This window comes from Rhyacophila brunnea, unplaced genomic scaffold, assembly GCF_057557595.1.
Source record: "Rhyacophila brunnea isolate RB1 unplaced genomic scaffold, BYU_Rbru_1.0 scaffold_23, whole genome shotgun sequence".
NCBI lineage: Eukaryota > Metazoa > Arthropoda > Insecta > Trichoptera > Rhyacophilidae > Rhyacophila > Rhyacophila brunnea.
Window position 1 is genome coordinate 29,101,800 of NW_028232893.1, and position 20,661 is coordinate 29,122,460.

Consider the following 20,661-nt stretch of genomic DNA (forward strand, 5'->3'; position numbering starts at 1 on the left):
CGTATTGTGCATTGTGCAAGTGATTCCACCATGTTTTTTGATGCATTTATCATTTTTTTTATTTTAATTGAACTTGTATTTGTTATCTTTTCATAAATAAATAAAATTGTTTTACTTTCACATTATTATTTATACATACCTACTTATTACAATATTATTTACTCGATTAAACCTATGTATTTCCAAGATTGAACGTACGTTTATTTTAAACGTAAGTTTATTTTTGACCGATTTTATCAACGTTATTTGTATATAAGTATAGAAATTTTATATTAACTATTGAAAAAAATGTCAATCCCGAAATCCCGGAATCAAGATTTTGGCTCGGGATTGGATTCACTAAGGCACCTGACAATTTGAGACTAAAACAAAAGAGGGGCGGCGCTCTGCCTAGGAACATCACTCTATGATGTTGACAGTATAAAGAAATACACCAGCCTTGGGTCTCACGGTAGCGAGGATTAGAGCTGATGTTCACCAGAGGCGGACATTGGATTATGGTAGGTACCCACTGGTGACATGGCCAGAGCACAAGGTAATCAAAAATCTGTATTCATTTCAAATCAGATCGATTGGATATGCCGATTCGTCACAGATGCTTTTCAATAGATTTATTAGGACACATTAAATTTACGAAAACTATTTCACATGACCCGCGTAATGAATTGAACAATGCCTAAATATTTTTTTTGACCATGTCCGATCCTAAGAAGATCATAATATGGGCCTCCACAGAGTGGGGCGGTTGTATTAACAGATTTTTGGGTTCTAGTCGGTTATGTGGAATACAGAATCCAATTCAACAAATTCACATTTTATGACATTTTTTACAACGTTTTTATTAGGTCGTATTCATGTTTGTCCGGTGGTTGTTTGTCCAGTACAAATCTTGCAATCGATTTTTAACTCACTTCCCGACTAGCTAGACATTTGAAACTTTTAGAATATATCAGAACACGATGCCAATGCATTTTTAAAATACTTTTCGCCACCTTTAAGTAGAATTGAATTCATTTTCAGTTAATTCTGTTTTGTATGAAAAGTTATTTCGCCACCATTATTGGTTGCGAGGGAGCAACTAAATTATTAATATATACTGCGTTACTATGGAAATCAATATGACATGTCAAGTACAATTTTTTTTGATCGTTTAAGGCCATGCATTAGTTGAGGCTCGGTCTAAAAAGATCGTCGCTAGGCGATGCGCGGATTGCGAGTCGCGGGTGCAAATGACGCCTGTCAAACGAAATATTATTTGTCATATAAATCCGTGCCAATCCAAATAATATACGTGCGTTACTATGGAAATCAATATGGCATGCTTGATAATAGTTCGTTTCCAATCGATTGAAAATTGCATTTAACAATTAAAACTGATTCAAATAAACATGCATACATACTATCAAACATAGGCATTTTTTATTACAACGTTTTTATTAACTCATATTCTCATTTGTCCGGTGGTTGTTTGTCCAGTACAAATCTTGCAATCGATTTTTAACTTACTTCCCGACTAGCTAGACATTTGAAACTTTTATAATATATCAGAACACGATGCCAATGCATTATTTTATTACTTTTAGCCATCTTTAAGACGATACATCAGTGAAACGGCAAATAAACTATAGGCGCGACGAAATTTTGGACTCGCTGGCATTCGGAGAGAGAACGTCGAGCTGGGAATACGTCAATTTGTTTCGTGATGGCGACGGGGGTATTAATTCTTAAATCGTGTAAAGATGACTAAAAACGTTACCCATTTACTTAAAAAAGAAAACATGTCAATGAATCTATTATTATTATTGTTACTAATAGAACAATAAACAGAACATTAAATGGACGCATGTTGGATTTATATGACAAATTATATTTCGTTTGGCATGCGTCATTTGCACCCGCGACCCGCAATCCGCACATCGCCTAAACACGATCTTTTTAGACCGTGCCTCAACTGAGGTATAGCCTTAAGCAGAATTGAATTCATTTTCAAATAATTCTGTTTTGTATAGAAAGTTATTTCAGAAAAATCCGTAAAAAATAAAAGACTATTATTGGTTGCTAAGGGGGTCCTAGCAACTAAATTATTAATATATACGTGCGTTACTATGGAAATCAAAATGAAATGTCAAAATGACATTTCAGTATTCTATATTTGTTTGTTTTTTATTTACTTCATATCAAATACAAGTTTGAGCATATTGAGCATAATAATTCAACAGTAAATTTAAAAACGTTGTATATAAAAAGTTGTTTTTATCTTGTAATTATGTTTGATCATATCCGATTCTATGAAGATCATAATATATTATTATGCCGCCACAGAGTGGGCCGGTTGTAGTAACAGATTTTTTGTATTTACGAGAAATGGATGTTCGCCACTTGCTCAACGTATTAGGCATATACTTGACATACCAAACATAAATTGACAAATGATGTGTGTATTTGCCAGTCCCAGGATTCGAACCTGGGACCCCACGACTTTATAAGCCGACGCGTCAACCGCTCGGCCATCGTGGGCGTTTAAATAAATAGGATTGAACTAAATTTATTTGATATATTTAATATATTATATTAATTGTTTTAGGTTACATATATGTAACGCATGAGAGAAAATAGGAAAATCTGTAAGAGAGAGTGAGACAGGGAGAAGATGTATCAGACATATACGCATGAATGTAAATTCTAAATTTTAAAAAATCCAAAATTTGCGTTTATGTCTGTTTTCCAGGGAATTTAGAAATAATGGGAACTGAAATACCTAACCGGTAAAAAGTAGCAGGTAACCGATCTCGAGTAAGGAATAATCGGGATAAACTTAAACACGTGTCCAGAATACTTTATACGTCGAATACTGACAACTGCTCTCGGTTTATGCATTGACGCTCATTTAATATCGGTGTATTACACACACTATTAATTATTATACGTGCATAATGCGTGTTTCATTTTCCTAGGACACTCACTCATTCAAACCCCTGCATCAAAATGTAGCGTATTGAATATAGCCTACAGGAATTGTATTTATTATCTGTTCTGTGATATTTTCTCTCACTTTACCTCTTTTAATTAATACGTCTTTGCCCAGTTTTGATCTCTCATAGACATGTATAAAAGGTATAATATGTTTTCTCTCATGCGTTACGGACAAACAGATAGATAAATGCATTAGCGAATAATAACCAAAAATAATATAAGTAATTAAAAATCATTAGAGCCTCCGGAATCTCTACATTTTCGAGGGATTGCATTTGAGAGTTCCTAAAGTTCTGATCAAATTGAGGTGCATGTCGCCTACTATCACGTGACGTCACAGTAAGCTGCCGCTACGGGGAAAAGTGTGTAATGTCTTTTTTCTTGGTGTTTAAAATGTTATCAGACTGATGCTCCCATCCCGTAACGCATTTGAACATTGTTAGTTGGAAATATCTGTCGAAATCACCAGAACAACAATGAGGTCACCTCACGTTGAACTGCGCTGCATCGACACCTGCATGACTCAATGAACGTTTTTAATCTTCTGCATGCCTACACTTGACAAAATCACGTTTTTTTAGCGGTTGGCACTATCTAATTTCTATAAGAATGTTGTCTATTATCTATGGTCTGCAGGTTGGGTTCTGTTCAAAGTATTATATATGGATGTCATGTCACAAGTAATTTTAACATACGTACACGCAGAAACTGTTAAAATTAATTGAAATTAGCATGAATACTTAATAATAATTGTAATTACTAATACATTATAGTTGGCACTCTTCATCAGTGTCATTCTTCAGTGAATTTACAGAGATATCGATTTCAAAATATTCTTAAAAATGACGAAACCATAGACTAAATTTGTCGCCGCGATAACGTGATAGTGACGTGACATACACCTCAATTTGATCAAAACTTAAGACTTATTATCAAAGGTTTCGGTACCTACCTGTCCCAGCTCACGAATAATTAAAGGGTTCGCAGGGTTTCGGGGTTCGATTCCGGTTCCATTTCCAGCTCTGATTATAACACAGTGATAGATTGCGTTTACTCCTAAAAAAAACCACTTGTAGTTTCATTCTAGATTATTTTAATCTAATCAGAGGTATGAAAGTTAGATAGGGTAATCCGTCCAAAAAATATATTTATTTGATCTGTTTTGTCTTTTTTATCTTTTTTGGGGAATAAACAATAATATGAACATTGTAATGCGTTGCACGAAATAGTATAATATAAGTGTTCTTTAAAACAAAGTTTTATAATAATTGAGTTCTAGCCTAATTCTAGTGCTAGTTGAGCCTAAATTTATGAAATTTAAACAAAAGAGTCTCTGGTCCACTGATTAAGCTACAAGCACTACAAGCAGTGACGAAGGGTGACTATTAAAAAGAGGTAGGATGTGGAGATCAGAGAAAAAGAGCACACTTAAATAAGAAGATAATACAATATTACTACTGATGTAATTATTACAAAGACACATTAAGGCGCGTGTCAGACGGGACACCGGTGTCGCGCTCGTATATAATAAGTAGGCCTTTGTATTCGAATAAAGGGGCCTTTGTATTATGTTTATGAACGCCCCAGAGCTAATGAGTACTTGACAAATGGTCCTGTATATAGATTATAATACATCCCTACATATATAACAGATGTCGTTGGCAAATTAAATTATTTTATAGAATATAAAGTAATCAGGTTATTATTTAAATACTCACGTCAATAAACAATTAAAAAATATTTTTCTTTAAAAGATAGGCTTTAAATAATCGCCTAGTGTGGAGTCTTGCCACTGCATACACTGCAACCACTACATACAAGTGACTTCGCATTGCAGATTGATTTTGTCGTGATTGTTGTTGTTGAGTGTTGTTTTGATAATTTTTGCCAATTTGCAAGCAGCCAATAATATTACACTTCCGCATTATTATTTCATTGAAAAATCCTGTAAAATTTGTATCAAACCATTAATAACTTTACTGTACTTGAGTTAATTACTTACAATGTTTACAACTAATTACAATGGACATAAAAAATGGCAGCCATCGCGTGTAAGAAAAACGAAATGGCAACTGAGTGATATAAAAACATGTGGAGTTTACCAACTTGGCCATGCTTCCTTCGATTGGTAAATAGTTGCAAATGCCATAACAGAAATTACGTATAAGTGTCCTTCTATGTATTGTTCGAATTGTTTGGTTCTATCATGTAAATGTATGTTCAATTAATTGATATAAGGTGTCCTCTTCTTTATGTGCCGTATCCATTATTGGACGTCGGAGATGATTTCCCTGTCTGAGGTTCTTGAACCAGGTCGCTATTCTTCCTCCAACGCCTCGTTTAGCAGAGAATATCTTGAATGATAAAGTATATAATTAAAATGCGAAGTATTTAAAAAGTCTGTACCTACTTGCCGTAATCACATATGGACTGTTAAAGCACTGCATACGGCATGGAGAAATGCATGTTGGGCATTGGCGAAGGGTAGAGGTAGGCTGTTAAGATCCGACATAACTAGTGCACACCAGTGACGTCCCGTGGGGGGAGGCAGATTGAGCGCCGCTTAGGGGCGGCAGTTACTCGAAGGGCGGCAAATCGAGGAGAATCATTTGGTATATAGAAATAGCTACCTCAACTTAGTAATAATGAAAATATTTTTTCAATAAAAAAATCCGCTTACTGGTGGAGTATCTCTGATATTTGTATAACCTCGCGCTGTTTTAAGATCTGCTTTCACATTTCTCTCTGTATCCCATATGCTCAACACAATATTATGTTATACTGAAAAGAGCTAAATAAAAACATAAAAATGTCGAGGATATTAAAATAACCATAATAACGCATAGTCATAATATGGTCCTTTGAAATAAATCAATAAGTGTACCTACCTAGTTCCCATTTTTTTTTTTTGTTTAACCGAACTTCAACGTATTTATTTAATCTACATTAGTAATATATACATACAACAGTTTCTCTAGGTATTGGAGTCATGATGAGGTGGTTAAACATATTGTTGAAAAAATAGAGGCGGCATTTCGGCGCTGCCTAGGGGCGGCATTTTTTCTAGGGACGTCACTGGTGCACACTAAACTTAGTCAGTTATACGTATTTGTTTTCATTGAACTAATACTACAATGTGTGGATAGTGTTTATTAGTTTTTAAAATTCAATTACACCCTGCCTAATCCAAGCCATAGTAGATAATAGTAAAAAATACTCGTTTATTAAAATTGTGCTATTAAACCATACATAATTTTATATATTTTATAGATGGAAGAATATTTTTTATCGTTTATGGTTTGGTGTAAGCAGGGCTGAATGAATATTAAAAATTTAACCAACAGTATTTCCTATGTATTTTAATCCAATGAATACAAATAATTATAACTCATAAAATTGCACCATTTTTGTAGGATCGCCCATAGCGTACTTAAACTATTTATTATGTTTAAGCCGGATTTAATAGAATTTTAAAAACTAGCCAGCACCATCTGCAAATTGTATTCGTAATTCAATGGCAAAAAAAAGTATGACTGTAAAGTTTAGTGTGCACTATTTATGTCGAATCTTAACCGCCTACATTCACCCTTCGCCACAACGACGAAAAACGTAATGATTGAAAAAGGGTAAAACAAACTAGTAAATAAACAAACCATCCAGTCCTAGTGGTACCCAAATGGTAGAAAGCGTATTTTTTTTATTTGGTCGAGTCAGTAAGTTGCTAGTGGCACATTTTGTCTTGATAAAGTGGCCCTTGGTCGAATAATGGCATGCAGCACTGGTATACACTGTATAATTCTATAAGTCAATGATCGGTAAAAATTGCTGTCATTTTTTAATCGTCCCATTGTTAAAAAGGTAATTGAGACAGTCTATTGATCAATTATTTATGGTTTCGTGCATTCAAATGGCTACTGCACAAAATGGCGACCGCACAAAATGGCGACGTCCGCGTCCTCGGAGGTCGCGGCCTCTGCACACTTTTCAAAAGAAAAACGTAATAAAACGTAGCAAATAAACTATGGAAGACCAGTGATTTTCAACCAGGATTCCGCGGAACACCGGGGTGCAGCGACGAGTCCCAAAGGACTGCTAAAAAGGTACGACTTGACCTACAGACTAAAAAATACAGTTACCGCATATCATTAAAATCGGATATTTGTACGTATGCAGTTCGCCGTATCACACTACACCGTAAAATGTTGTATCGGAAATATAAATGGCCGTATATTAAAGACGGTCCAACCTCTTTTGGTCGTATAGTACTGACATAAAATTCATGACTAAATAAAACACGGTTCTTGTCGGTTTACACTTTTCAGGAAGCCAGCAGCAAGCAATTTTTTAAAATAGCCGATATACTGGAATATTTGTTAGGTTAGGTTTTCATTCTTGAATTCATGAATTTTGCCAAAATCAGGTATGAAAATTGAGTTAATGTTCATATTTAAATTTGTACCTTATGTATCAGGCATGGCCCCCACAAGGGGGGGGGGCTGACAGGGCTATAGCCTGGGGGCCCGGGCTTAATGAGAGCCCGGCGTAGCGGATCGACCAGCCAAGTGAGATAAACACATCACAAAATTGCACTAATAGTAAAAAATGTCACCTGCGGCGCTATTTCACTTCATGCATACTAAAATTTCAAAATATGTACTTGTGCGATGCAATTTTCGATTATTGTTTGTAGACATTTGACAACTCCACAATTCAAGTGGGTATTAAAATACAAAAATGTAGATCGTCACACTGACTAACCTTAGCGATAGGTAGGGCGGTCCGCCGAAGATTCTACCCCAGGGGCCCGCTTCAAGATGTGGGGGCCATGGCATCAGGGATCAGCAGCTAGGTAGGGGTTTCCCGAGGTGTTACAAAATGCTTCAATGGTTCCACTAAACAAAAAGTTTGTAAATCACTGAATCGTAAACCTATATTATAATGTCAATAGAGGTTTTCTTATCAATGTGACACGGTACTGGCCGTAACAAACAATGATGACCTTACATCGCTGGGTCACAAAATGCCCAAGGCACTAGAATGTAGAATCGCAGGACAGAGTGCAATTATTAATTGTCTCTATTTACCCTACTTGCCCTTCTCGCGTATTGCATTATTATGTTCATAATACTCATATTGTATGAATTGATCATTTATTCAGTGTCTACATACGCTCAGAAACGATATAAGACAAGATAAGTAGAGTTGGGTATTTCCCGAGAAAATCTCAATCTCGAGATTCGGGATTTCCAGAAAAGAATTCTCGGGAATTCTCGAGATATAGGGGAATTTAAAAAAACCTGTAAAAATCCTAAAATCAGTGTAAAAACAGACAAATTCCAAAAAAATATGATTTTTTTTATTTATGTAAGAAGACAAACGAAACAAAAGTAGGAAAACAGAAATAATTAAAAACATTACTTATTAAAATGGGATTTCAAAAAATACAGACTCAATCGCTGCGTCTGACAATCGCGTACACTTTTGAGATACAAAATTCCCTGGTGTTGCAAAAATCGCGCTCATTTTGAGTCGACGTTGGCTTAATTGTGTTAAATACCCCGATCAGTCTTTGAACGTTTTGTGTTTTCTGTCCACTTTTTTCATATAGAAAATCGTTTTTTCCATTAATATTTGGTAATAAAGAAATCCCGAATCCCGAGAAAAGATTCTTGAGGTCCGGGATTTCACGAAATATTAAAAATTTCTATTCTCGAGATTCAAGTCCCTCCCAGTGATTACTGGCCTCTCTCATAGAAATGTAAGATAACTAATGAAAAATTTACTTTGTTTGCCTTATCAATTGTGTATTTGAATATGCACGCTCTGGGGAAGGAGGGAATGGGACAACTGGGCACCAGGACAATTGGGCGCCGCACCATCGAATAAAAATAGACGTTCGTTACGATTTTATGCAGAAACTAGACGAAGAATTTTAATCAGTTTCTATCCACTATGTAGTTGGTAGTTTGAATTAATTTTTATCTTAACATAACGTATTTTATTGCAGATTGAGAATTATCACGCCTGAGATTCAATATAAAAATAATTACAAGATAAAAAGAACTTTGTAGGTATATACCACGTTTTTAAATTTTCTGTTGAATCATATAAACTTGACAATTCTATGTATTAATAAATGCTTTTTTTTATACTTGATAGAAATACTGGATAAATATAGAATACTGAAATGTCATTTTGACATTTTATATTGATTTCTATCTACTACTTAGTAGTTTTAATTCATTTTACTGTTAACATAGTGTATTTATTGCGGATTGAGAATTACCATGCCTAAGGCTTTATATAAAATAAAAAACTCTTTTTTCGTTGGAACTTAAACATTTTTTTTTCGACCATGTCCGATCCTGATAGGATCATATGGGCCTCCACAGCGTGGGGGTTTGTATTGACAGATTTTTTGTTTTTTACGAGAAATGGATGTCAGCCACTTGCTCAACCTATTAGGTCCATACCCTGACACACACAAATTGAAAAACAATATGTGTACTTGCCAGACCCAGGATTCGAACCTAGGACCCACGGCTTTGTAGTCCAACGCTTATGCCGCGCGGCCACCGTGGGTGTAAACATATGCACGATTAAATCATTATTTACGTCTGCATATTTACATTCTCACCAACTATTAAATCATAATATAATCATTTAAATATAAATAATAATATTTTCTAAAGTACCTATCAGTGACGTCCCTAGACAAAATGCCGCCCCATTTTTTTTATCATCCTTTCATTACTTTACTTTTTCATTACTCCAATATCTAAGAAATGTGTTGTATAGATGTATTACTAACAAAATATAAGCCACTAAAACATACAAAATTTAATTTAGATATTAAAAGCGAATAAATATAATATTAGTTAGACACTTACCAAAATCATCCGAGTCTGAGATTCTATTTGGTTGATATGTCTAACAAATTTGGTTTGCAGATACCGTTTAGTAATAATATGCAGATGTATTATTTTCACACCATTTTTCCATGCTATTATTGTGCAACATGTAAACAAAATCATTTTCCTTATTATTCATTTAATATAAACCTACTTTTAATCACAAATACACTATTAATTAATAGTCTCAACACTCAACCGATACAATAAACAAACTTTCAGTAACTATGTCATCCAGTAACCTTTTAACATTTCAGTAACCAGTAAACAGGTCAGTAACTATGTCATCCAAATCTCAGCTTCAATAGATAATATTGCAAGTCCAATTTGCTTCTTTCCTTCCTTTCTTCGGTCATCCTAGATCGCAGATGATTTTTAATAATTTTCAGTTTTGAAAAACTCCTCTCTGCGCTAGCCATCGTTATTGGCATTGTCAATATTATCCTAATTGAAGTGACCGTTTTTGGATAGATTTCTTTCAAATTATTATCATAAATAATTTATTTTAATACGTCAAGTGGCGAAGACTTTTCAGTCACAAGTCTACACAGTAATTTTAACTCCTCACAAAGCTCCACTGCATCGACATCGTGGCTTAAAAGAAGTTATTGTAATTCACCACAAAAAATAGTAGTAAACAGTCAAATTAAAATATGATATAATCCTAAGGTAGGTACCTACTAGTATACATTTTTATTACAATTAGCTGGTACTTAACGTAAATACCTATTATATGCACGAATACTAATTGATTATCTCAAATGTCAATAAGGATTAATAATCATTGTGAATATCTATTTTGCAATAGGTACATCCGGCAACTTTTAAATCCCGCGAGTGACTGGCTAAAATATTTGGATAAATTAAAAAATACGGAAGTATGTACCTACCTATAAATCAGCACTACACACAGGAGCACTACAAATATTCGGTGCTCCGGGTAAAACCCATTGCTCCACTGCTCCGTGCTTCTGCTCCGAGCTCCGCTCCAACACTCTGGTTATAATATAACTAAGTTTAAGTAGCTATTTCTATATAATACCAAATGATTCTCCTCGATTTGCCGCCCTTCGAGTATCTGCCGCCACCAAGCGACGCTCAATCTGCCTACCCCCACGGGACGTCACTGGTACCTATGTACCTAACGTCTATTTATTTTCGAATTCCATGGCGTCCAGTTGTCCCGGTGCCAAATCGTCCTAGACCCCGAATAAGCGTCCTGCGGTGAACTGTTTACGTACAAATTTCCGGATACGATGCAACGCACGACATTGGATGGCACGATAAGTATAAGATGGCAGTCAATTTAGTCGCCGCGGAGGATTTCTAATGCTTTCGCGATTATTGCATGGCCGTGGCTTTAAATCGTTGACCCACTAAAAGGGAATCTCCCCTAAAAGAAACATCATCTCATAATGAAATAAAATAAGATAAAAATCGGCGATATGGATATACTCATTTGACTGGACTTCCCGTTCCTTATCTAATGCGTAATTGCAATTATTCGAATGATTTTAACTATGAGCGGAATGCAGAAACATTTGTCATAACTAAAATTTCCTTAGCAGAAAACACTATGCAGACACACTGTCCTTAGTTAAGATCATTTCTATTGAAAATAATACCATATTTAAAAATTCTCTTTCCTATAGTTTAGGTAAATTATTTTATAATTGTTAAACGATGACAAAAATATGACAACTGCATTTTATAAATGCAATAACTATAAATACATATTAATATTTAATTATAATACTCTTATGTTTTCGTTATAAGTCATTATACGTGATTCCACAGGCACCGCAAGATATTTTTTTAACATGGTAACACTAGCGTCAAGTGTCATTCTTCACCTGGCATTTTGTATTTCTGCGGACTGGCGTATAAAAGTAAAATATTATTCTCCAAGTACATGCCAAACGAAATAACACTATCAATATCCATATTGAGATACATTGTTAAATGAATTTGAGTGTATGGACTGTTTTATAGACATGCGAATTTATTTTGACAGCAGCTGTCAGTGGTAAATGGTAATACAGAAGGGGGCGTGTTCATAACAAAAATAGTCTATGGTTAAGGATTCCGTAACTCTATACTCAGGATTGTCTATAGTTAAGTCTTGCTTTTCGGCGACTTATCCTTAGGATCGAAATCTTAGATTGTGCATTCCGCTCTATGAACATAATATGCGTCCAACCTTTTTATTTCGTTGGCCACATTAAATAACATTTTTTTTTACATCACTCCAAAAAAAAAACTCCGTCCAGAATCGAGGTCGAAGACTTTTAGCTCTCCTTAAAAATCCCGTTCGTCAATGTCAGTCAAAAAATAAGTTTGTATAAAACCATCTACGGTTCCAAATGGATTGCCTCTAATGCCCCTGTTCCCAATGATGTCCCGTGGGGGTAGGCAGATTGAGCGTCGCTTGGGAGCGGTAGTTACTCGAAGGGCAGCAAATCGAGGAGAATCATTAGGTATAAATAGCTACCAAAACTTAGTAATAACTGAAATATCTATCCATTAAAAAAATCAGATTACTGGTTGGAAACAGAATGTATTAATTAACATAAAAGGTTTACCAGGACTGTAATTTTAATGTCGGTTTCGCGATGTCTAGTTTACTTCCGTTATCCTTGGACGTCACGTCCTTGATGACTAGCCATGCCACGTGCAGATTTACGAATTATAGGTGGGTACATACTTATCTGAAGTTATCAGGTCTATTTTTAAATGCATCTGAAACCGTGGATTCACAATATTGTCTATTGAAGCCTTTACGAGATGTAAAATGATGCATTTTACGAGAGTACTTTTTGGTTGCCGATGGATTAAGAATCATTTTATAACTAGTATGTATATCAGTGTTGCCAGATGTCCCGCTTTTTAAGCAAAAATAGATTGTCCCGCGTGGGACAGCTAAATTCACTATTATTCAACAAATACAAATAAGACGTTTAAGTTAAGACATGTATATTCAAGTTATTCCCAGAAAAAGAGACTAAAAATATTTTTAAGCTAATTTCTTTTATTTTAACCATACTTACATCTAATTGCTACACCGAACTGGTATTTTCTCAGATGAATCTAAAATGGTCAGATGCAAGAAACAGCATACTAATATGTTCTATTAAGTTGATAAAACCGGAATGACTAATAATTGTTCAATAATTCAACATGATATACTTATGTGCTGAATTTTTCCAATACATTAAGGCTATACCTCAGTTGAGGCATGGTCTAAAAAGATCGTGGCTAGGCAATACGCGGATTGCGGGTCGCGGGTGCAAATGACGCATGCCGACCGAAATATAATTTGTCATATAAATCCAACATGCGTCCATTTAATGTTCTGTTTATGCGTCGTATGGGGAGCGGGATAATCCCGACTCTTCTGTAGACTCATCCATTTCAATTCGTGACACTCAGTATGCGGGTACACAAAGCGCTTAACGTCAGCGGACAGCAGAGCCAGTCCAAAAAACCAAAAATTTTCTTTTTTAACTTTCTTCTTTAAGCACTACGGTGCATGGTTGCAGCATCAGTCCCGTGCGGCTCCGTCTCGGGACGGAATGAGCACTTAAAATCACTTCTTTCAGACACGTTTATAGCGTCATAGAAAGCGGCCGTGCATATCCACGGCTGTACATATATGACGGGTGGTGGTGTGCACTTTAACGTATGTTCTATTAGTAACAATAATAATATATTCATTGACATGTTTTCTTTTTTAAAGTAAATGGGTAACGTTTTTAGTCATCTTTACACGATTTAAGAATTAATACCCCCGTCGCCATCACGAAACAAAATGACGTATTGACACCTCGACGTTCGCTCTCAGACTGCCAGCGAGTCCAAAATTTCGTCGCGCCTATAGTTGAAAATTATTTGCCATTTCACTGAAGTATCGCCTTAAGCAGCAGAAAGAAACTCTTCAGGAAGTAAAATCTTCAGTCAAGTACAAATAGGCGAAAAAATATTATTATTTTGATAGTTTAAAAGTTTTGTAATTTGTGTTGTCCCACTTTTAGGTCCTAAATCCCGATATTTTTTTATTCCACAGGGTAAAAATCCGGTAAAAAATTTGGTAAAATAATTATCTAGTACTGATGTATATAGCTTCAATATGTAATGTTAGTGACTGACATTATGCATAAATACTGTACATTATTAAATTACATACGAAATAGTTATTGTTATTACCATATTATTTAAAATGAATTTCATTCCTTGATTACAGCCATAAAATAATAATTAATGACAGCCAATATAATTGTTTATTATTATGGTGTCTAACCTCATAATGTTAGTTTTATGTTGGCCATACATCGATACCTGATATTACTTTTTAGGTGTGGTAACACTGTTTGTTTACTTTTATATATGATTGACAGATGGCGGTTGTCGCGACAAAATATAACAACAGTGTTGTACTAATAAACTGGATTGATTGATTGTTATAATAATTTTTATATCAAATTTTGTGTTTGTCCACTTAAAATGATTTCTGCCTGCCTACCAGTTGTTTACTATAAAAACAATATACATCCTAGCTGCAGACCGACATACATCTGAATATAAACAAACAAATAAACATTATGTAAAGCTGTTTACAAACATTTGTATTAGTTTGTGGGTGGAAAACGTGCAAATGTATACTTAAGTTTATCAAAAATCGCATACCTGTACAATTTTTTATATTGTTTATAATGTCAGTGTCGTATTTGTTTAAGTTTTGTACGCGTGGAATAAGCTGCAATAATCGTGAGGTTTCTATAACTAGATTTTAAAATTCAAGTACTTAAACCATAAATAATAAATAAATCCAAATTGCAGGCGGTCTTTAAAATTCGGTAACCCTACCTATCTATAAAATATCTAAAGTTGTGTATGATTTAATGGCATAATTTTAGATATTTTATATGCAGAAGAATATTTTTATCTTATATCTATAATGGTTTGCTTTAGGCAGAGTTTAATCGAATTTTAAAAACTAACCATCACCATCGGCAATTTGTATTCTCCGTTCAATGAAAACAAATGACTGACTAAGTTCAGTATGCAGTATTTATGTCATATCTCCACAGCCTACTTCCACCCTTTGCCACTGCTCTAACGCATATTCTGGAGATTATACGACTGCCGAATTCTTTCTTACTCGCAATTATGGTTATTTTTGTCCAGGCCATTATTTAGTACACTTTCCCCCTTAAGCATTGATGAATATTTTTAGGACTAGCGAACACAGATATAATTAAATTATATTTATCAACATTGTCACAGGTGCAATATAATATCTCGACAAATAAGACACAAATATTTATTGCCGTTGTAAAGAAATGTTGCACAACTCAGCGTGTCGAGATATAAAGTCAAACAGGACAAACACGCGAATGTTATATATGTATGAGACGAGAATGTAATAGAATATATTGGATTTTGTGTAATTAATTATGCATATACACGTTTCTTAGAAAAATATTATATTATTTAGATTCGAGAGGTAAAATGCTGTATTTGCAAAAATCAATATTTTCAGTATTCGTCTCTGTTCTGGCAGAACACACTAACTCGAGAATACTGGTTTTGAGTAATTTGACTTTGAAGTTGTTAAAATGTTTGAAATAATGGTCTATCATGTGAGTTTATTAAGTAATCGTAAAAAGAATGACTTTAAAATAAAGACTGTTTATTTATTAAGATGGTTTCCAGACGGTAAAGTTTGAAATAAGGAACATTTTGGTACTAACTCAATATGTAATTTTTTCGAATTAGTGTTTTCTGCCAGAACAGTGACGAATTATCTAAGTAAAAATAGACAAAAAATTACATTCCACTATTGTTTTCTGTTTGGTATAATAACAATTTATTAATAAACTATTTTTTCTATTCAATGTATATTTTTTTTTGTTTTTTTTTTTAATTATAAATAACCATGTCCTTGCTTTTTCGTAAAAGGTGGTTGTTAGTAATTCTGGACAATCACAAACACCCAGGCTTTGATAAAAACACATAAATATTGTGTCAACACCGGGAATCGAACCCAGAACTCTCGGGCGGAAGGCATAATTTGAACATACATAATTACAGAAATAATATATATGTATAACCACTAGAAAAAATCTTTTTGAAAAAAATATGACGCCTAACGGAGTGGCGACGGGTAGAGGTAGGCTGTTAAGATCATATATATATATTGCACACTAAACTTTGTCAAACGTATTTGTTTTCATTGAACTACGACGTGTAGATAGTGTTTGTTAGTTTTTAAAATTCAATTAAACCCTTCCTCATCCAAGCCATAGTAGATAATAGTAAAAAACTATTCAATTATCTATAAAATAACTAAAATTATACTATTATATCATTTTAGAAGAATATTTGTATCGATTATGGTTTGGTTTATGCAGGACTAAATGAATTTAAAAAAAAAACCAACCAATACCACCTGTAATATGTATTCTTAATTCAACGAAAATAAATAAGTATGGATGAATAACCGTGCACTATTTTTGTTGGGTCGCCCATTGCATACCTAAACTATTATGGTTTGTTTAGGCAGGGTTTAATTGAATTTTAAAAACTAATCAGCACCATCTGCAAATTGTATTCTTAGTTCAATGAAAACGAATAAATATTACTGTCAAAGTTTAGTGTCCACTATTTATGTTCCTCACCAATGGGTTAACGTGATTCGAACCCGGACCCCTAAGATAGGCGCTCTACCAACTAAACAAAGTATGTCCTATCTCTAATTGCGACAAAATTAACTAAGAGTTTTTACATTTGAGCTGAAATGCACAATGATAAATAATAACCACCAGCGGCGTGTGGTCCATAGATGAATCCACACTATCCACCCATATCATGTCAATCCGTATGACGCAAGAATAACACAATTTGATATGGTGGGTCTTGCTGATGGTGGGGTAACAATAGGCGGGTCATTTAGCGAGCATTGAGGAAACGCAGCGAAAATATTACTGACAACAAACTCAGAGGTAAGAAAAACTTGAAGACCCAGTCGAGAGGTATTAGAATGGTGATACCTGGCGGGCCACGAATTTCTATGAAAAAACAAAACCATTAGAAACATTACTATTTAGAAATATATTAAAAGTATATCATAAAGACTTGTATATCAGTTAAGAATGTCACCATGATTACAAGAGATGGCAGTATACTGTGTACAATACATTAATTTATTTAAAACAAACGACAGGGGCTAGTATGGTGAGTGTAAAGTACAGCGTGTATACACACTCATTTTCTATGGCCAGTCTTGCTTGCACGGATTTGTAGAGCGCTTAAACGCGCTAGTGGCATACATCCGGTTAAGTGTATTAATAGAGACATCACCAAGCTGCGTCTTCAAAATTGGAGACGGACAAACAGGCATGGAGAGATATCCTGGAGACGATACAAATCAACACAGGATTATTAAGCCGATAACATAAAACTGACATTTGTCAGACTACACTTTACCTCTGGAGTCTAGATATGTAAAGGTGACAGATATAATTCATTCTTTATGAGAAGTCAAGGTTTTTACACGTCAGCAGCGTAAAAAACTATATTAGAATCTTAACACACCTCGAAATCAAGTTCATACGTTTAGCAAACGTTGACAATATAACAAAGATAACGTTGTTCTGTAAATATTATGAAACATCATTTTTTATCAGATAGTCATGCACTGACTATTTGTAGGTTTACTCAACATTATTATACCCCTTTTACACATATATGGATTTACTGCTGACAGTACGTATTGTCGCGGCCATAATAAAAAAATGCACGTGTAAATTGCAAGATTACATACATGAATCAAAAAAGTTCACTCATAAATTACAATTGGACACCTTGCGCAATAGAACGATAGTAGCGAACCTGCCGGTAAAAAAATGAAGTACACTGCGCAGACTCATTTTGAGGTTAACCGATTTTCACAACGTGTCAAATAGTACCATAGAATGTCTCGCTTACTCGACTACTAAGACGAAATGTCTCGCTTACTCTTGAAGAATGAGATTGGCAAGACAGTCAGCACTTTTACGAGTAAACAGTTATTACCCAATCTACTGTAGTTAATTTTACGATGCATTCGCAGTAAATATATCACCCCTTCGTAATTGATTTGATTCAATACTGCGTAAATAGCGAATCAAAGGCAGATTCTAACTAAAACTATTGTTTGATTTTGAGTCAACGTTTTATGTCACCCATTGGTTTCATTTGAAACTCGATGTATTACTTTTACGGCTTTTTATTGTATTAATTATTACCCTAATTTAACATTTATGATATCTGATCTACACGTATTTTACTATGTCATATAATTATACTTACAAGTAAGTATATATTCTATATAACTATGTAACCCTATTATTAAGGGAGATTCATTTCAAACACCCTCTGATACTTTTGACTGTATTCCTGTATTCAATATTTTGTATTTGTGCTCTTTCGAGACGAATAAAAATACAAGCTGATCTTCAAAAGACTTTTGATCGATCTACTTACCACTCCACATAACAAGATAATCAAAGTTAGAATGCCTGACAATAGCTAAGTCCACAGCTAATCACTTCATCATCCACTTTCACTTCAACTTTTAAATTTTGGTTTTACGCATGTCTCAAGCAGAGACATTCGTCTCGCTGTCTACATAGTTCATCAAATTTTTCACTTCGTCGAGTCATAGATAATAACCAATCCTTATTTGTGCCATATCCCACTTCAATGCTTCAAAAACTTTATGGTTACCTAACAAATTCTGAAAAAAACATGAATAATCGCTTCAAATAAAAACTGCACATTAATTTAACTTTCGTAAGTAAATATGTATATTATGTTACATGTACAACTCGGAAGAAAATTAGTGCGATTAATTATGCTTGATGTGAGCTGCAGAGTTTTTATGTTAGCCAATCACAAACATACATAATAACTATAACCTCAACATTTTGACGTTGAAATTCGCGCTAGTTTTGCCATCTTTCATTAAAAATAATAAGGAAAAGTATAAATATAATAGCGCTGCCATCTTTTTCTCGGAAAGTCAGGGTTGCAATATCAAAATGCGTTTTTTAACTGCATTAATTTGCGCATTGGCCCCCAAAGCATTAAAATTGAACACTGATTTAAACTACAGTATGTAAGCATACCTAAGAGAACACCAGTTGGATGAAGCCACGGATAGTATCCATATAACCTCAAATAAAGGAGTCTCAAAAAAAAAATTTTAACTCGCTCCACCATAAGGTCATATTTCAACTGATGCGGAGCCCAAACAATAATACAACCTTATAATATGGAAGATGACACCCACCCAACAGAAGATCTTGGCTTCTTCTAATAACTCTCTCTAGCTTTCTCTATTCAGAATGGCGATATCTAACGGATCTAAGACGACTGGAAATTTTATGACATCATTTAGACGCTGGACAACTGGGCGCTTGCCATCTTGGCACGAATGCGTGAAATAATACACAAATTTCACTGTCCGTTTGAGTATGTTAATATGATAAACCGAGATATAACCTAATAGATAGTGCCTCACGTCCACGTCACGTATGCCATGGAATACAAACAAAATTAAATTGTGTACCGGTGGCATGTGATTGACGGGAAAACAATTCAGTAGTTCTGATATAATTTATAATTGGTATTTGGTTTGCATTGGAATTTTTTGACAGTGCATAAGTACTGTACAACAAAAGCGAAAAGGTCAAGTGTATTCATTGACATTGTCTTTAAAATTATTTACAAGTGACCCTGATTATTGACCTCTGTATTTAAAATTGCTCAAGAGGCCCTATTGTACTATTTAAAACAGCTCGTAATTGTTCATAAATATATTGATTTGTTCTCTCAGCGGGCCTTGAATGAAAATAGTGTTGTAGATATTTAATAACTCCTTCTGTAAATCGATAATAAATCATCCTCCATTTTAATTACCCTACACAGGTTTTGAGAAAATATAATTTTGAATTTTAATTTACTTTTTATCAAATATACTACTAGAGACATCTATGTTACACTACTTGAAGCTTGTGAAAGAAAAATACGATATTTTTATTGAAAATAATATTTCATTTTACATATAACGTAAAAAGTATAAAATAACCTGTTAAATTACACATAATAATTAGTGCGTCCTTGTATTTCCACAAAAAATATAATAATTACGTTGGTATCCGCTATTATAGGTTGCAGGATTGAGCATTACTTGCAGTGATGCCAGTCGTACTATAATTATAGTACAATACTATAATTTTGATTCCGCGAAAAATGTAAAATACAATAATTTTACGCCAAATATACCAAAATACTATAATTTTAAAGGATTCAATACGAAAAATGTTCCTGTACTATATATTTTTTACGCCTTTGTACTATATAATCAGCATATAAAAATATGAACACTGTAGAGGTGAGTTGGAAATACTGTCACCAGTTTGTGTACTTAAGTTTCGGATGAAACTACCCATACTAAGTATTTGTGGCCCAATAAACTTGTTTCAAGAAACTTGAAACGTTTAGATGTTCAAATTCGAACGCATTCGATGATCTCATCGCCGTGACTCGCCATTCGGTGATGCTGGTTGACTTTCAACGCTATTGATATTAAATGCGCGCGAGCGAGATATCATGATACACGTATGTCTAGCCGTGATATTATACTCAACTGACATTGTTCTCCCTTTCTCCTCTGTTGTAAAGTTGGTATAGTGAAGGACAGAAATGGTCACATGTTCGTTTTATAGTATACTAT

The 20,661-nt window shown here is 34.3% G+C and overlaps 3 protein-coding genes across 4 annotated transcripts in view; 2 read left to right on the top strand and 1 right to left on the bottom strand.

Moving 5' to 3' along the window:
• PIG-S (phosphatidylinositol glycan anchor biosynthesis class S) overlaps positions 1-20,661 on the bottom strand; it is a 233,453-nt gene that overhangs the window by 211,504 nt on the left and 1,288 nt on the right. The gene's annotated exons all lie outside the window — the stretch shown is intronic.
• Positions 1-20,661, top strand: part of Indy (tricarboxylate transporter protein I'm not dead yet) — a 138,972-nt gene that overhangs the window by 75,238 nt on the left and 43,073 nt on the right. The window lies entirely within an intron of this gene.
• Positions 5,551-20,661, top strand: part of LOC147069814 (uncharacterized) — a 570,178-nt gene continuing 555,067 nt past the window's right edge. The window contains exon 1 of the mRNA XM_085950585.1: positions 5,551-7,005. The gene's annotated coding sequence lies outside the window, so the exon portion shown is untranslated. The remainder of the gene's footprint in view (positions 7,006-20,661) is intronic.